This window comes from Mytilus galloprovincialis, chromosome 10, assembly GCF_965363235.1.
Source record: "Mytilus galloprovincialis chromosome 10, xbMytGall1.hap1.1, whole genome shotgun sequence".
Classification (NCBI taxonomy): Eukaryota; Metazoa; Mollusca; class Bivalvia; order Mytilida; family Mytilidae; genus Mytilus; species Mytilus galloprovincialis.
Window position 1 is genome coordinate 35,653,652 of NC_134847.1, and position 14,915 is coordinate 35,668,566.

At 32.1% G+C, this 14,915-nt stretch overlaps 1 protein-coding gene across 2 annotated transcripts in view; it reads right to left on the bottom strand.

Annotated features, from left to right (window-relative positions):
• The window catches only part of LOC143047465 (uncharacterized), a 51,235-nt gene that overhangs the window by 32,930 nt on the left and 3,390 nt on the right, over positions 1 to 14,915 (bottom strand). Inside the window, exon 2 of one of the 2 annotated variants that reach the window (XR_012969566.1) lies at positions 9,587 to 11,601. The exons of the other annotated variant lie outside the window; for it this stretch is intronic. The gene's annotated coding sequence lies outside the window, so the exon portion shown is untranslated. Of the gene's footprint in view, positions 1 to 9,586; positions 11,602 to 14,915 lie in introns of those variants that run through there. 2 annotated transcript variants of the gene reach the window in all.

The following is a 14,915-nucleotide window of genomic DNA, read 5'->3' on the forward strand; positions in this document are numbered from 1 at the left end:
GGTACCTCAATATTACAATAATTTTAAAGTAACAAAATAGTATTTAATATTAAAAGCAGATGGCCAGTACTGCAGATTGCTGGTACAGAAAAAGTACCTATGCAAAAGTAGCTGTGTAACATATTCAATCAATATTGAATAAAAGTAACTCGTTCGTAGTTTTATATATTTCAAAATTTTATAATTAGCACATCTGCAGAATAGGAAAATTTGAATGATAATTCGGGTCAAAGTGTTAAAAATTTCGAAAACGATTAAAACATCTGAAAACAATCCAACAAACAAAAAAAAGAATAATACAGACACACCATCGAATGACTTGGTCCGAACTCTGGGTAATTAGTTTGTTTCTAAGTATTGAGCGTATTATAAACCATTTTAATTATGCAATATAGTGGTAAATGCAATTAATTGCATGAGTAATACAAACAATGGCAAATATGTGTAAGTTACCAGGGTTAATATAGGTATGAATCACGGTTGCAAAGATTTTATCAATCCATAGTCTGAATTCTGTTATTGAACGCGAAAAAAAAACTATGTATCTAGGTTACCATATATGATTTTGTATTTGTCCGATATCACACACAGTGTAACGGTGCATGTCATCCAATATAATTGCTCAAGCAGAGCTGTTTGAAACGTATTAAAATCTAGGTTTGAAATGAGTTTTATAAAATTTATTAAATGCTTACCATTTTTTCGAATATCTTCTTTTTTTATTTCAAAATGCTATTTGCTGCTTACAATTATATCGAGAGATGGTTGAAAAAATCAGCAACAATAATTAAAAGTGGCGAATTTTTCAGTCGTTAGTATTTATAAATCTATACACACACATTTGTTTACTGTTTTTTTTTCGTAGATTCATTCAGTATTAAAAGAAACCATGGATATCTTAAAAACCCACAATACATCTTTAGTTTAACATGAATTTCTCTCTTAGTTATCATCTTATTTACCGCAAAAGTCAACCTTTATAAGAATGTTTTTATTTTTCTGTTCTCGTTATCAAACAAATCGGTTATCTCTTTTGTGAAGTATATGTTGTCGTCTACTCGAATTTCACTGTGTCTCCTTTAATGAAGTCAAGGGTAAATGATAATACCTCGCAATTTTAATATATGTAACGAATGATTTATTATCACTTAACCTCTCGCGGGCTATTGAAAGATTACAAAAATAATCATTTCAACAAAACCTTGTCTTTTAACATGCGACTCATTCAAATATCACATGAAATAAAGCAAGGTGTCACATTTTAATTGCAAACGTATATATTTCTATTTTACGTTTTGTGGATTTCTTCGTTGTTTATAACCACGGCGTTGAAATTTTTCATGACACCCGTTATATAGCAGTTTTCGTAGGCTGGTGACGTCTATTTTTGTTATAATATGAATAAATTGTGTCATTGTGTGTCGTACCTGAGTCTGTTATAGCATACGATACGACATGGGTTTGTTCATTGTTGAAGACTTTGTGATAATCTGTAATTGTCTTTACCTTTGTGCATGAGTTGTTATTTGTTGTTTTTTTCAATCATATCATATGTGCTTATTTTAATACTAAATGTGGAATATACTATATCATAACATGTTGCTACAATAACATACCGTTATCATTTGCAGTTACATTGAATAACAATGTGTCACAGCTTGCATCTAAGCATCCTCGAGATGTTAGAATCTTGATAGACAAACCGCCTATGTTGCCACTGAGATCGCCCGTTTGTGTCATTTTCTTTAACTCGTTTACTTTAGTGTTAAGATTGGATGGTACAGTTGGTTTTTTTTTTTTGCGTTTAGATCATAAACATTTCGGTCAGTTACAAAAAACATCGATATACGTTTCGCTTGAAGCAGAAATGTTTGAGTTTATTTCAGGATCAGAAAACCAAAGAACTCCGTTTCCCTTGCAAATTAAGTTTGTACGCCATGGAATCTACGAAATCAATTTTCCTTTTTATTATCCGAATGTGATCGTCGGCGCCTACCAAAAATAAATAAATATATCAACTTCAGTTTCACAGATCGAACGGGTCAATAAATCAAACCTGGGAAGAAAAGATATAGCGCATTGTTTTAAATTTTTCAAACATGTTTCTGATTATTTCAAGTGACGAATCTTTCGACGTTCTTAAGCTGGATTGAATTGTCCAAAATACGGTGAAGTAATCTGATGCACCAAGATTGTAAACGGAAATTGAAGGAGACTCACTAATTTGGTGAACATAGCACACAGTGTGAGAATCAAACGCTATACGCTTCACATCCTTACATGTGAAAGATAGGTAAGGACGAAGAGTTTGCACTAAACAAAACTTGCAGACATTTCCTGACGGCGTCTATACACTGTTGTTCCTCCAGTGAAAAATCTTGATAATTTTGTGAATACAAATTACAAAATGTTGTAGCAAACGCCATAGCATAGTCGTCTTTTGTTCCGTTGCATTTAGACTTTCTCTCTAAACAATCCCGATACCAAGAACAGTCTACTCCTAAAGAGCTGTATCACCGCGCAGGTAAGGTCAAATTATACTCTGTATAATCCTGGCCATTTTCGCATTTACAATTGTCATACACTGATCCCAACTCAACGTCATGAAGTTCTATCATGCATTACTAGTAACAATATGTTCTTGTGCTATCTCTGCAATTATATTTTCCTCACGACTTCTCTTGCCTATATACATTTGTAAGACATGTGCCCCTTTCAGTAGTAACCCCACTTGGTCCAGCATCGCGATCACAATCCCCTTTTACAACACGTACACACGACAGGAAAAGTATATAATAGAAATATGCTTGCGTAAACAGGTTGACCAAATTTACTTGGTGATCATTGACAGCCGAGCCAGTTCACACATTACGTAACTATTCAGAATTCAAACTCAAATTACTCTTGTTGGACAATCGGAAAAGATAACCTATGACCTATAATGTATATGATAACGCTTTATAAAAAGAAAAGAAAAGTAAACGGCAAAATTGATTTTTTATTACAAATTTACGCGTTTAACGTTCATACATAAATTCAAAGATGACGAAGGATGTTTATGGCATGCACAATATTTCTAGCGAAACGTGTATCCCCAAATATTTTGGATATTTAGAGAATCTGACTTTTATTTTAAATATTCCGAAGAAGACTTATTCGAATGACTTGTTACGTGCGTTATATAAAGAATGGTATATTATGATCTTGTTTTGAACGAAAATAATGTAAACTTATGGTTGGTTTATTAATCTAAATACATGTAACCAACTTCTTTTCATAGTATAAGAATTTAATTTTGGATGTAACGCGTCTTCTAATTGGATGACATTGTTTTGTTTATCAGCTCATAGACATAATTGACGTCATTAACGTTTTTTCATGATTTACTCTGGATTAATAGGAAATTATGAATTAAATTAAAGATAATGACTGAGTGTAATAGTTTGTTTGCTTATTTGAAATAACATAAACATGGCTTATTCAGTGTGCACCACATTTTTTTATGATATTTCTTCATGGACATTCTTCTGACGTTTCAGACTCGTTGAAATCTCGTTCTGGAATTATTTCTAAATCATGCGATACTAGTGAAAAATATCAATGAATTTCAAAAAAGAAATTAATCAAACATAACTCTGTGAAAATATTGTGTATTCACAATGAATAGTTTTTGAGTAATCCAGTTTTCAATTTTTACGACATATCAAGTCAGTCTTTTTTGCCAAAATTTTGAGAAATGGGTTAGGGATACACAAAATGATATTTCAAGAATCATGTACATCCCATATCATTCTTGTTTGTTCATATTTTTTTTAGTCTTTTATAACAAAAAAAAATCGAAATAATATGCATATTGTTCTAAAAACTGAGAAAAAACACAAATTTATAGAATTGACAGCATGGTAAATTTGACACAAAAAGCATCAAAATATAATAAAACTTTCTGATATTTTAACACTTACCTTTTTTTTTTAATTAAATTTATTCAGCTTGGTCCACTTTATCTTTATTGAAAGTACAAAACAAAGTTTAATTGTGGAACTGTTATTTTTTTCACAATTATAGCCCAAATTTGGATAAAAATTAATGAAAATGTAAAAATCATCAAAATTGGGTATTTTCAAAGGGTCATACCAAACAAAGAAGTGCACCACCACATGGTTATTTCTTCACAAATTATGTTTTTACAGTCATATAAACCAAAACATAAGGATAAGACAAAAAGTTTAATAATAGATTTTTTTTAAATTCTCAGATCCTTAAACACGGGTAATTAGATTTAGTCAAACTATTCAATTAAAATTATTTCGAGCAAACTCTTCTTGTGAGAATCGAATTAAGAGTTGGGAATATTATTAGTTTAATTCATTCTTATGGAGTTTCATGTGATGTGGTAGAATGTTTTAGATTATTTTTTCTCGAAGATAATTTGTTTGACTCTCAAAGCCAAACCATATAATTTTTTCGTCATATTCGACATCATGAAATGCATATTATCAACTGTACATGTTTGCACTGGTTTGATCAGCAGGGCAGTTCAAATTTGTAACTAAGGATTCTAAGGAGCCTGTGTTGGTACCCTTTATCTTCAACAAAGCTCATTTGTTTTTGTAAAATTCATCACTAAAGGTGAATAACTCTATCATGACAACTTCAGTCATGTAAGAATATGTGTAGATCTCATCTTGCCCATAATTTGCCTTTTTGAAAATTTTACTTTGATACTAACTACTTCAGTTTTTGAGATAATCGACATAACAGGAATAAAATATTTAAAAAAAATAATATTTTGTAATTCGTCTATATTGGCTGGAACGCGTGGTTACCGTACACATTTCTATAACATGTATAATTATATACCATGATGATGATTGTGGCTAAGTTTTTTTTTATTTGAGAAGTGAACTTATTTTGTAAGATATTAATATTAAAAATGAGGAAATGGTAGAATTCGTCATAAAAGGTCTATGAATCCAATACGGAGTCGTCTCATAATTTCTGCCATGTGAAACTTGTGTGTAGATCTTGTCTGTCTGTTATAAAGTTTCTCATTAAATTTTTAAAGATAATATGCATAATACATTTTAATAATAATCGATAAAGTCAACATCTGAGGATAATTACTCTTCCAAGGAAGTCGTCTGACAGTTTTGACATAAACCGACAGTAGGTAGATCTTAACGTTCTGAACATATTTTACATGTACCCCTGTCAGATGTGATCTATTTCTTTCAAAAATAATAGATTAATAATCATTTTAAGCAATTTTGACCCTTTTAGTTGATAGGTGGTGTTATCATACACGTTTTTAAACTATAATCCCTAATAATGGTTGTGGCAAAGCTGTTCAATTTTGTTGTGAAGTTCATTCTTTTTTAACTGTTAAATTATTTTGTCCAAAGAACAAAAAGAACGCTAGCAACTTCATTGGAAATAAACTCATCATAGATACCAGAACTAAATTTTATATATACGCCAGTCGCGCGTTTCGTCTACAAAAGACTCATAAGTGATGCTCGAATCCAAAAAAGTTTAAAAGAAAAAAGCCAAATTAAGTACGAAGTTGAAGAGTATTGAGATGCAAAATTCCTAAAAGTGTTGCCAAATACAGCTAAGGTAATCTACAAATGTATGCCTGAGGTAGAAAAGCCTTAGTAATTTAAAAAATTCAAAATTTGTAAACAGTTAATTTATAAATATAACAATATCAATGATAATTATATTGAAATTACGCGTTACACAAATAAAACGTCCAATTACCTTCACGAGTAATCCTCAAACCAAAAGATTTTTTTTTTTAAATTTAAAATATTAAAAAAAAAGTCATTAGGGAACATAGGATTTTTAAAATTTTTTTGAACAGACAATTAAATAAATATATGTTGTAAAAAAAATCAGTAACGAGATAATGACCACTAGGTTGATGAAACCTGCGGGGAATAAAACCACATCCAGTAGAGAAATTTCCGGAACTATAATTTTTTTTTTAATCTAACCTTAAGTGTACCACTATAACGCTTCCAACGCTCTTCTCTAAATTTGAAACGCTTAAAACTATTACCTAGAAAGCCCAGGATGTATAAGAACAAACCAGGTGAAGACCAAAAAGGACATAAATATTCAATATTAGCTTTACCTTTACTTTCGATCATACATTTAGATTTATAAGAATCAAAGCGTAAAGATGATTCATGACTTACTTAATTTTGTTAGGTTGGTCCAGAGATATGCACCCACCATCTATGATACAAAACATTTAATGATTAAAAAAAAGAATTATGAACGTTATAATTAACACGATAAGTTTCACTTGTGCATGCATTAATGAAATAATTTTATTATTGAGGGTGCACATGGATTTTGCTTAAACAATGCGCTTTCATAATTTTACATGACAAGAATGATATCACTTCTGGCTGTTTGTTCTTCTTTTTTTTCAATTCAAGTTTGTCCGTTGAGTTCAGAGGAAGGCTGATTAACTGTATTCCGTTTTTCCTGTCATAAATGTGTCTTTCAAAATTATATTTGTTATGTAGTGCCATTTTGTACCTTTTATTTCAAACAAAATCTATTTGAAAAATATCACAAAAAAAATAAAATTTAAGACACAAGATAGTCTTATTTAGATTTTCATCATCATCATCAATATCTTCCTTAACTTCTGGGAAAATTGTACGCAGGGAAGGAGTAATCTAGTTTAGAATCTGATGTTTCGAAAGAAAAATTGTTACTACATGTATATTTTTTTTTTGGGGGGAGGGGGGGGGGGAGAATAGACAACAAGTATCATCAATCATTTGATTTGTTTTGACCGGTTTACACACAAAATGTGTTTCACATTGCATTTTGCATGATTCAAACTATGCTGAATATCTTCCGTTTATTTTCCTATCACGAAATTCCTTTAGATTTTTTTATCAATATGTGTTCTTATTGTTCCATTTGCATTACACTTAATTTTAATGTATCAAAACCTTATGAGATAATCTCAAAATAATATGTTTCAATCCGATCAACATAAAGATAATAAGAATAAACTGTCACTTGGAAATAAATGAAATTATAATTTTATCGTGTGGTTCGAATTACTTTACGAACGGTTCAACTGCTTCACAACTATTTTATATCGCAAAAGTTTTATTAAATAATGTAAAATTGAAACATGTTACATAATTAAGCGTGGATAAACAGTGTGTTTTTTAATATAATTTTTCACTCGTATCTTTAAAATACATTGTACAATAGTTTATGTCTATCTATCTGTAGATATAGTTACAGAATATACAATTGATTATATTCAGTGATATAAAGCTACTTTAAAACACGATAAAAAAGCAAAAGAGGGCAAGTATATAATAATATTGTGGACAGTTTCAAAAGTAATAAAAGGATTCTTAGCGTGAAGATTTTTCAAGAGATGATTTAGAGTGCAGAAAAGCTTCTTGTGATGCGACTGTCATAAAGTAAGAGGTTTAGCTAGCTTTAAAACAAGCCCTGTACCACGTCAGGAATATGACAGTTGTTTTTCATGAAGTGTTTGAGCTTTTGATTATGCCATTTGATTACGGACTTTCTTTTGAATGTTCCTCGGAGACAGGTATTTTTGTGAATTTATTTTTTGCTAATTTTCACTTAGCATGATGAAAAGGTTGGTTGTCACACATAGAAATGTATTACTGGATGTCACAAAGAAATAATTTCAATTAAGGTTTCTAAAATAACTGGTAATAGCATAACACATAACTGACAGGATACCTGTAAAGCTAGCAAAATGAAAATGTCTGTAAATCATTAGTTTAGCTTCAATAATAGTCTTTTTTGTTTAAGATATCATTATTATTTAAGAAAATTCATTTATGTTTTCATTAAACTAAGTATAATTTTATTTCAAGCTTGTTGGATGGGGATAACTTTATGTCAAGTGATTGTTCAGAGAATCAGGTTATGTGAAATGTAGGCCATTCGATTTGAATTTACGTCTGTTGGTCTTTTTTTTTTTTTTTTTTTTGCTATGCCATTGTCAGTTTATTTTCGATTTATGAGTTTGAATGTCCATTTTGTATCTTTCGTCTCTTTTTTAAACCAAATAATATTTACACTCAAACCAAGTCTATTTATTTACACTTAAACCACGTCTTCTTATTTACAATCATACCACATTTTCCTAATTACATGTATGTCTTGAAAATCTTAGCACGTTGCTTTATTGACAATCATACCGCATGTCTTTATTGACAAACAAGTCACATGTCCTTGTTGCCAATCAAGCCACTTCTCGTTATTGACAGTCAAGCCACATATCTCAAATGATAATGAAACCACGTTTCCGTATTGACCTACAAGCCATATCTCATTATTGAAAATAAAGCCATAGCTCCTCAATGATAATGAATCAACATATCCTTATTCACTTTCAAGCCACATTTCCTTATCGAAGAACAAGCCACAGCTCCCTATTGACCTTTGCGCTACATCTCCTCATTGAGCTTCAAGCCACATATCATTATTGACAATTTAACCACATCTCCTGATTGACAATCAAGCCACTTCTCCTTATAAAACTGCGTGCCACATCTCCTTATTGACATCAAGTCACATCTCCCACTGACCTTTAAACTACATCTCTTTAATGATTAATAGACAACATCTCCTTAATAACATTAAAACCACATCAGCTTTTTGACAATCGTAACTGCCTCTCCTAACTATCAATTATACCCATAGAATGTATCTTTTGAAAGGCAATCATACAACGTCTTATATTAATATTGATTCTTTTCATTATATGTTGTCTTTGGTTTACGGTCTCTTATAACTATTATTATCAATCTAGCCACACATACTCAATCCTGTCATATCTTCTTATTGACAATCAAATCACATTTTACTATTTATTTATATTTACAATTACGACATCTCTTTATTGCCAATCATACCACATCTCATTATGGAAAATCATACCACATCTCTTTATTGAAAATCAAGCCAAATCTCTTTCGTGACAATCATACCACATCTTCTGATTGACAATCATACCACATCTTCTGATTGACAATCATACCACATCTTCTGATTGACAATCATACCACATCTTCTGATTGACAATCATGCCACATCTTCTGATTGACAATCATGCCACATCTTCTGATTGACAATCATGCCACATCTTCTGATTGACAATCATACCACATCTTCTGATTGACAATCATACCACATCTTCTGATTGACAATCATGCCACGGATTGTTGTCTCACTTACATAGACCCACCATTTTGTTTTATTCATGTTGAATATATAAAAAAGAAGATGTGGTATGATTGCCAATGAGACAACTATCCACATTAGACCAAAATGACACAGACATTAACAACTATAGGTCACCGTACGGCCTTCAACAATGAGCAAAGCCCATACCGCATAGTCAGCTATAAAAGGCCCCGATAAGACAATGTAAAACAATGTCTGGTGGTGTATTTATAGTATATCTTGTCGACGTTTGGTTCTTGTCTCATTAACGTATATCCCGCATCTCAATTTTATTTCGCGTTTTCTTCAAATTTTAGTTTAATCCTTACAAATATAAACCTTATTGAAAATGTTATTTCGTAGTTTATTTATACCAACATAGTTCACCTAAACGTGTACCTATAAATTATAATGAATCCTAAGAAGTTAATATTTTCTCTAATATTTGTCTCTAGATTCTCGATAAGCTGTCTTCAGGATTCGGGTTCACTACAGATAAACTCGAATCTATGATGGGCCAAAACAGAAACAGCCAGTTAGTAACACTAACAAATAACTTTAAACTAATCTGAATTAGATCACAAAAAATTAGTATTATTCCTTTTAAATGATGTTAGTAATCGAGATCAACAAAAAAAAATTGAATTCTGGAAAAAGCACTCCTCATTTCTAATCATTTAACATCATACAAAAATGCTTCATCGGATTGATCAGCAACTAACACTTCATTGGTCGATATGTCATAATGCAGAGTCCATGGGTAGCTAAGTCCATCTCCACGAGTGAGAATTTGTCTGCAGCGCTGTCCATCAGGAGAGATAACGACAACGTTGTGAGTTTGACGCCCCGCTACATACACGTTACCATCATTGTCTACAGATATACCTACTGGAAATCGCAGAGCACTTTCATCACAGAACGTCCACAGTATGTTACCATGGTAATCACAGCAGGTTACACTGTCATTGTTGCTATTTGTGTAGATCAGTTTGTCACCGATTGTTGTTACGTTCGCACAGTCTGGGAGTTTGGTACTGCTCACATTGGTAATGGTTCCGTTATGTAAACTGAGCATCTGTATTCCTTTCTCCATGGCACAATATAATAACTGTCCATTTTTGTATGTTACTCCACCAGTGAATGAATCAACTTTTATCGATTTCTTCAGTTTGTGCGTCTTTAAGTCGATTATATTAATCTTTTTTGACTCGCCGGATGTAACAGCAATAGAATCATCACCAATAAATACCACATCAATCGTTTGACCAATGTCCTTTATTTCGAAATCTTTGGATCCGTCAGACTTAAATACTCTTATTTTATCGTCACTATAAGAGGAGAATACCATCCTACAATCAGGAAGCAGTGAACAGCCAAGGACATCCGACAACTTTGTATTGATACTTTTCTGTAATGTCAGAGTCAGGTTATCGATATTTTTGGTTGGAAGAGCTACCATAATCTGGGCTTGTCTGTCCTTCCTTTTCTGAACGGAAAAATCACATGGATCAGAATTGACATTAATTTCTCCAAACTTCTGCACGTTGGCTGTTATTTGCTGTAAAGACTTATTAATCTGACATGAAATATTGCCTTGATGTGTGGAGTCACTCGTAGTAATCGATTGCATATACTTTTCGTCACCTACAATATGTTTTTCCATATCTTTCATGGTTAAAAATGTTTGAAGTTCGGACGCATGTTGTTTAATAGTGGCAAAGTTTTCTTGTACTTGAGTCATCTCTATTTCCTTTTTTTTTCAGAGTAGTCAGCAAGTTTTCTATTTTGCTTTTTTCGTGTTGTTCAACTCTCAGTAATTCTTTAATCATGTCATCCTGAAGTTTATCAAGGTGGTGATTTACTTGTATCCTGGTTTGTTTTATTTCTGCTTCAATTTCTCTTTTCTTGTTTTCTATAGATTTTAAATTTTCATTCCTGTTCGTGCTTAGCCGTTTAATATTCTCGACGACTTCCTGCAGGGTTTGTTCGATTTCATTAAATGCGCTTGAAGTTTTTACGTTTTTTATGAGTTCATTTATGTCAGTTAAACCTTTACAATCGTTGTGAGATTTCACACATTTCTTACAGCAAGGACAATCGTGTTTTGCACAAAACAGCTCGTATTTCTCATCATGAAGTTTGCAGGTCTGAGAGATTTGCAGGACTTCGGTGGGTAGGTTTTTGTATTTGGCGATAGAAACGGTTTCATGGTTTTTTGATGCCTTAGAAACCGCATGATGTTTCTTACACTCTCCACAAAGTCCTTCGTCACATTCGGAACACCATACTACTGAAGGTTTGGTAATCTGAAGGTTTTCACAAATACCACAAATACCCCAATTGGTGGCCATAATCCTAAAATAGATTGCATGTACTTACATGAATACTCTAACATATTCTGAAATGTCTCGAATACTTTATTGGTTATAATTTAATTTATCTTTAAGGCCTTTAATATTAATATTAAGTTCAAGTTTCATTTAAAGTCAATATCATTATTTTTACAGGCTTATGTTCAGAAAAATGACATACATAACATGAGACATGTTGGCTTACTAAAGCTTTTGACCTCCGAGTCAATAACTCTATTTTTGAAGCATGCTTCGCGAATTAACAGCAACTACAAGTTTTTGTAAACATTTTTGCTCGATAATAAGTAATTCACCGCGACCACAATCATCTTTCCAATCACCGCATACTTGTCGTTCGTATAATTTACTACGTATACGATCCACAAGAGGTTAGAAACTTAGAAACAAAATGTTTAACTTGAAACTATACTTCCCAAAAACTACTCGACACACATTCGACTATAAAATTTAGAAGTTTTTCACATATAGCTATTGTAATTTTAAAACATATAAAAAAAATTTTTATCTCTTGAGGTACAAGGACATTTAAAAAAGAAAGACTTTTTTTAGGTTATTGACCTTGTAAAAACTTTTTATAATAATCTTAAAGAAATGAATGCTTCAGAGCAATGTACTTATGCAATTTCCGTTATGATTAATATATCCAAGGGGAATAACTCGTACCTCAGAAATTACAAAGCGGATTATTTGGAAACTTTGCAGGAATATATAAACATGTTTTTTAGGTCGAACCGGTCACATTTTACACACAAATAATATAAAGGAAACATATTTTCCCTGAGTAGGTATCAGACCGAGTACATGTAGTATATACTTGTTAAAAAAGTAAACGATCCAAGGCAATGTATTTCCATAAATAATGAAATTGAATACACTGTACCAAGGTAAAAAAGAAATATAGCCCCCCCCCCCCCCCTTTCCTTCTTTTATTTAAAGTTAAATAGGGTATATCATTTTAATTCTTCCAGGAATCATAATTAGTATTGTATATTTGTTTCATACGGAATATTCATTATGAAATTATCCACAATAAATTTTTTCAAAAGGACGTTTGTTCACGGTGGGCATGGTTGTCCTGCGACAATCTAATTAAAAACCGATCTCTCATCGCTCCTGTTTCTGATATGTCGCGTGGGAGATCTAACGAAACCCGCTTTGAGGTCACATGTGAGTGACCTCGTAGGTATGTCTTTTTCGACCAATGAAATTGAGTCTTCCACGATCTTGGAAGTTTAACGTAAGGCAAAGGGATGTAACTCATTTTATTTACGACGAAATCGTCAGTCATAATAATTCATAAACTTTTTTGATTGGCTTATTAATAGGTCGTCAACTCATTTGCATATCTTTATAAATTCTTGACTTTTAGTTCACTCACATGTGACCTCAAAGCCGGTTTCGTTAGATCTCCCACGCGACATATCAGAAACAGGAGCGATGAGAGATCGGTTTTTAATTAGATTGGTCCTGCGAGAGAAGGTTCTGTGCTGGTGATTCGGTCCTGACGGGTGCTGGTGATCAATGAAAAAATGTTAACAAAGACGAAAATGATGATTTTTGACGTTTTCACTCATAAAAAATTGAAGAAAACAGTTGAGATTTTTCAATTTTGTTTCTTATGGGTTCATATGTAAACCATTAAAAAGTTGACCCTCTAAACTGTTTCAGTAAGCGTAACACAAAAGTGCTCATTTTCAGAAAATCTAGAACTGAAAAAATAAAACAAAAATGTTCATAGAGTCCGCTTTCCATACCGCAATCCACACGGTAAAACTTTTTTGTGAAAAAACATTGCAATTTATTAAAATTTAGTATTTTCTTAATTTATTCATGTCCTGATACTGTGCTGGTGGGCCCTGTTATTGTGCTGGTGGGTCCTGATACGGTGCTGGTGATTTTGGATAAGAAGTTGGTCATATTTGTAACAAATGTTACAAAATCAATAAAATTGGGCAGATAATTGTTGTCAATAGGATCTATGACTGCTATTTTAGCTCTTGTGCATCCATTTGGCTGTTAAATATGTGTTTTCAAATGATCGTAACTTGTATTACATAATTACATAAAAGGGCAACATCTTTCGTCCAATATCAGATAACACTATATAGTATCTAAAATAAGAATAGTTTTATTAAGATATTAAATGCCCCTTATATTGATGCTTCAACAATGATCAAAGCCCATGCCGCATAGACATGTTTGTTAGCGCTCCGCATACCCCTCCCCACTTCCACCCAACCAACCCTCCTCATTTCCTCCTTCATTGTTACAGTGGTGTACCAACACAACAATTTATCACATAAAATAATAACACAAAGACACACATTATTAAACAACGAATGCTCGCAGGTACTGAAAGCTAGTTCAAAGCCACATTTCAACTAATAGATAAACCATGTTCTCATATACAAAAATTCCAATCGTGTTGATTAAAAAAGTCTCAAAACTTAAGTTCACATTTTAATGTTTGATGAAGCAGAAATTTAAAAGTGTGCAGTTAATTTTGTGGTCACAACAGTTATTGTCATAATTATGCATACATAAGACTTATAAAGGAATTAAGAAGGTACCAAGAAATATTTTACAGTTCAATTTAATGATCATGAATGAAAGGAAATGGTACGGAAGTTTACATAGGACAAAAAGAAATTGATGGTAATTTTTTGGCGAAAGACTTAAACGCTTCTTTGCATTATATAGTACAGCTCTTCTATAAAAGCATGCAAAAAAAACTTTGATTGACTTGCTTGCTATGTTTGCTTGGATGTTTTGAGGTAGGCGGAGTTTCAATACATACTGGGATTTGATTGGACAAATACAAACTGACAGGAATTATTGTTAATGTTTATTGTCCAAACAAATTCTAGTATATAGTAAACAGACTACTTACCTGTCGTTTATAAACATCCAAACAATCATAGCAAGCAATTTGATCAATGGTTTGCTTTGCATATATTTATAGAAGAGCTGTAAATTCCAAAAAAAAAATTCTTGTTGTCGTAGATGGTTAAATCCTCAACAAAATATCAATAACTTTGTTGGAACGAATAAAGGATTTTAAATCAAATTTTCGAGGACTTTTTAGCTTCCACCCTGACCAGGCATGTTAGATGTTCGTATGCTGTTGCACCTGACGCACGGAAACTTTCACATTTCCATCTTCTTTTCTGAAATATTTTTCCCAGCTCATACTTGACAGGATTGTTATCCTAGTAAAAGGTGTAACCAATGAATTGAACACAAGTTAAAAATTCCACAATACTATATAATTTATTTTATGTGCCAATTTGTTCGAAA